The 4,929-nt window shown below is 35.4% G+C and overlaps 1 long non-coding RNA gene across 3 annotated transcripts in view; it reads right to left on the bottom strand.

The window, feature by feature from the left end:
- Positions 1-270: 270 nt before the first annotated feature.
- Positions 271-4,929, bottom strand: part of LOC108624394 (uncharacterized) — a 5,887-nt gene continuing 1,228 nt past the window's right edge. For all 3 annotated transcript variants that reach the window (XR_003389105.1, XR_003389106.1, XR_001916587.2), the window contains exons 2-4: positions 4,511-4,655; positions 4,086-4,401; positions 271-452 (exon numbers count right to left, since the gene is read on the bottom strand). This is a non-coding gene — a long non-coding RNA (uncharacterized LOC108624394). The remainder of the gene's footprint in view (positions 453-4,085; positions 4,402-4,510; positions 4,656-4,929) is intronic.

The following is a 4,929-nucleotide window of genomic DNA, read 5'->3' as shown; positions in this document are numbered from 1 at the left end:
TTTTTCGAATACATCTGTATACCTTTTGATATGAGTTTTTTGTTCTCTCTATGGGCTTTTTTCGTTGCGTCGCATACATAGAAAGGATCAGGTAGTGCTGTCGAAGTTGAAGGATTATTGGGATTGGTTGGTATTTTTAATCTTGGGCTCGTTCAGGCCTCGCACTTTTTTTTACATGCATTCTCTTTTCGATGATGCTTTAGAAAAACATAAAATTCGTTCCTATTTTTTTTATACGCAGATCTGTTTTGATTGATTAAAAAAACATCATTTTGCATCCTAGATTTCTTTATTATTCGCTTTTAATAAAATTCGGCTAAACCAACATGTTTGCACGTAATATTACACTGATAACGTTCGAAGGAAATCAATTTCATCCAGGCGACAAGCGTCACATTCTTATTTTATTCTGTATCCTCTTCTATGAAATCATCCATGAGCAATATTAGAATCTGAAAGCATAAAAGTTCATGCGCGCGGGTTTTCCATGGTACCTAAAGCAGATATTGCGGCGTTCGATTCTATATTCCATCTTGGTTGATACTTTGAGCATCGTATATCAAGCCACGAGTGAATACGTATAGGTATTTGCTACATACTGAAAACCGTATGCACGCGTTTTTCAAACAAACATGCGACTTACATTCGCTCATTTATTCTGATTTTTCCATTTTAATTAAAGTAACCATTACATTTTTGCTGAAATATAGGACAGATTTATAAAATTCGTTCAAAACTACGTTTCGCTTTGCTTTTTCACGTCAACGTAGTTAATCTTCGTTTGCGATTTATTCTTTTGCGAGTTTCTTTGTTCGTTTGAAGATATATTGTGCAGGATGTTAAGAGCCATTCAAATTAAATGAAAAAATGTATATTTTAAATTGTTTACGGAAGAGACATAAATTTTGGTAACGTGTTATGTATTGATACTTCTGCTTTAAGCTATAAATGGATGCGTATGTCGGTCGGTATGACGAACTAGAGAAAAAATGTACAGGTCGACTTCTTCGAGATCAAAACAGGTCAGGAGGATCATGTGAATTCTATAAAAAGACTTCTGGTTTCCATACAAAAACATGATCTTCCACTTCGTTTACCTCCCTGCAAGTCTGATTCCAAGTATAAAAGTAGAGATTATTAAATGTACAAATATACAATTCATTATTTCTTCAAAGAATGGTTTCAGTGGAATCGAGAAAAATTCTTGTATCCCAGCGTTTTTATTATTGGAGAAAATTAAGATTAAAAACTATGTTTTTAGCCGCCTCTCATAAATTACTCACTTATCGAGCGAACCAGCCGATGCAAACTTTTATTCCTAACTCAAGAATAACTGCGATAAATCTAATTAATTTTGTATTGACGTTCAACTCCCTGCAGTTCTTTCGATTGCATATAAATCGTGATTTAAAACTATTCAAGTAACTATCTGCAGTTTGCAAATTTTATTAAACGGGAGAAATTGAATACAATAACTAACAGGATTTCCCAGCGTGTATTTATTTGAGAACGTGTAGATTATATGAGATTTTGAGGAATCATGGACTGGATATTTTCAATCGCCGATTACGTCGTCTCGTCATCGATTATTTGAAACGCATCCGATCGACAACAATTCGAGATAGGCGATACCCGGAAAGGAACAATCTTAAGGGAGTCGTGAAAAAGCGATCTCCAGCGAAGAATTTTCTCCGTGAACGATGCCGAGTTATATTACCAGGAAGCTTGAATGGACTACTTAGACTACTACGTACACACCTCACGATGTTTTAAGGATCGTTCAGTGTAACCTCTTTCATGAAAGATTTACGCTATCATGGCTGTGCAAACAATTGCATCCATGCTTCTAAAAGTCCGTACAAGGGATCGAATGTAAACCGTACGATCGTTATTTTGCTTATCAGTAAAATATAGATTTTTATTGGGCAATCATTTTTATGGAAAATTATTTAAAATTGCATTGTATCACTGAATTGTTTTTTTAAAATTAAATAATCTGGTTGGTTCAGAAATTATTGAAAAAATATCTTAAATATAATTTCAACAGGAGTTGGTAGAAAAAGATTTATCCGTATAAGTGTTTTAGGAGAATTGATAAACGAGGCTCATAAACTTGAGTAACAAACGTGATATTTACTAACGGTGGAGTCAGGTTCGTTGCTGTAAAAGAAGAATAATTTCATGAAGTTTCTCTTCCAACCCATGCGAAATCCTGTTAAAAAACAACTTGCTACTATAAATATGACTTTCGTTTATTAATTAGTACGTGGTTAAATAATACTCTCCTTGTAATGAAATTATTGTCCTGTTTGCATAAATTATTTGTATCGAAATAAATATTCTATTCGAATAACATCATCTCCTAAACCTGCTCTATCATTAATCTCAAATTCATAATTAATTAAATGTGACACGTACTAAAATCGAATTTCTCTCTTCAGAAACCAGATTTCATTCCGTCGCTCTAAAGGAAGGAAATTACTTGACACATAGTATTAAAATTCTTATTTTGTTAAAAACTACTTTCCCCTTTTGTATCTGCTTAATCTGATGTATAAGTCGTACAATCACTCTGCCATGGAGGGAGTATTCATTTAAATATTCGTTGCCCAAATTAGTACAGAATTACTAAAGAGTATAATGAGGATAAAGAATAATTCATGTTGGCCGATTAATCATACCATTGTTAAAGCAACTTTTAATTATGTAATGTGGGCACGTGCACGAAACAAATGTTTATATTTTCTCCCCAATTTTACTTTGCTACATAATTTATGGTATTAAGCCGGATTTGCTGAATAAAATTCCGCTGAATTCCGTTCCGTAAGTGGCCGCGCATATACGCACAAATTTTTTGCCGTAAATCGCTTTTGTTTCTCGTGGATTAGCTGCACGTTAGTAATTATTCTAAGTACCATGTATTTCGTTTGACATCGTATAACCGTTATAAATGTCCGCGTCGTCATTAAAGCAAGTCAAGTCGCGTTTTCCATTAAGCTGTTTCGTACACGATACATGCATGTAACGCAATCCTCTTACGAATCTTGTATTATTTATGTCCCCAATACCATGGATTTCACCACCCGCCCAGTAAGTTCGTCTTTCATCACTTTCACTCTTAGAAAACATATTTATGACGACAAATGCATACAACGGTCCAAATCAGGAATTAATCAACACAGATTTCGTAATATTGCAGAAAATAAATTTGTTGTAACACGATTAAAATTTCATGTTCTTCGTCACTTCTCTAACATCAAGCGACGCCCTTTTTAAACACTAAATAAGCTAACTTCGCAATTATCGGAGACTGGATTAGACCTCTTAAAACAGAGTACTCAGTTTAATGTCAATTGCAATTAGTTGCCTGGCTTCTCGAAAATGAAACCCTACGCACTTCAAAATTGTCAAATCGGATTAGGAAGTCGTATTTCAATAATTTAATGGTGTCTATTTGATTAATTTTGTAAAAAGCTAGGTATTTATATCTCGGTACAGAACTAGTAGAACCTCACTTGGATAATTGCATTTATCAGCTTTCATAGTCACATTCATCTTCCCTTTATCCCAAATTACCCTCCAATAAATCTGGCTATCGTCTAGTTTATCGCGATTGATAACACCTATTGTCATCACTCGTAGAATCAGCTTCATTATCTCAGAGCTTAACGATTAAGTTAAAATATAGAATATTCAGTAATATTTGTATCATACAAATATATTCATGGCGTATGAATATACTACGTTCATAAAATCATTTTGGGAGAATTATATATGCAGTATTTTACGTATGAAAGGTGAAGGAAAATTCAATCAAGTTTTAAGGTCAACTATTCAACCATATGAGAGGAACCATTCAAAGAGTCGATCTATCAATATTTGTGAATGTAGGTTAGTGCACATACTACTATTTAAATTAATAATCCTCAAGATTATGGGGGTTGAACTCGTGGAATTGGAAGTAGTGAATCATGGTTGCAAACATAGGTAAAACAGCAACAGGCGACTTGTGTCTTCCCAGAACGGGTCCGTGTCTCTTTCACATTGACATACATACATATATACATACATATGTATAATGTTACCTGGAAAGCTGCACGATTTGCCTCTGTGATGTATTGATTGGAAGCTGGGGCTACAGGTGGCTTTCTGGCGCTTGCGCCATGAGGTGATATGAGTAAGCTCTCGTTTCCTTATTAAAATCCCCCATGAGGTTGCTGGAGTAATCGTTACCCGAGGCCTTACCAGTTACCGTGTATCTCTCGCCTCTCTCCCCTCTTTCTCTCGCTATCCTCATTTTCTTTCCCCTCTCTATCTCTTGCTAGGGGTACGTCGCACGTCGATCGCCGACCGAGGGTTGCTGAGTAATCTGTTGTCCACGGTTTGTCTTTCGAGGGTCGCCTGGCACAGACATCTCAATTTTGAGAATTTGTATTTGCTGATTCCTCCTCTCTTACGTACATGCGTAGTTTGTATATAGATACGGCAGGTTCTTTTCTTTTATGCTTACATGGCTATCGGGGATCGATAGAGATGAACGATCCGTGCCCCATAAATTATTACTAAAGAGCGATGGGTTCTTTTAAAATTTTGATACGAAAGATGATTGATGATTGTTTCCCACGTTTTCTTGCACGGGTTCATCGCGTTCATGTCTGAAACAATGTACAGGAAGACATATGACGGTTGTCGAAGGATCTTAAGGATGTATTGGCTATACAGTCAATCCCAAAAGTTTATGCACTTTAGAAACGCATTTTTTAAAAAGAAATCAGACGTCGGAAGAACATTGCTAATAATAAACAACAACAAAAAATTTTCGATTTTTCCAAGGTTTCCCTTAAGATTTCGCGAAATTTTCGTTTTTTGCCAATAACTCCCAAACGGATGGACTTACGTGAAAATTGTATATGACCTTTCTTGTAGAGG

The sequence above is a fragment of the Ceratina calcarata genome, unplaced genomic scaffold, assembly GCF_001652005.2.
Source record: "Ceratina calcarata isolate Rehan_Ccalc_2016 unplaced genomic scaffold, ASM165200v1 scaffold309.2, whole genome shotgun sequence".
NCBI classification, from domain to species: domain Eukaryota; kingdom Metazoa; phylum Arthropoda; class Insecta; order Hymenoptera; family Apidae; genus Ceratina; species Ceratina calcarata.
The sequence above is the reverse complement of the archived record's forward strand: the minus strand, read 5'-3'. Positions and strand labels throughout refer to the sequence as shown.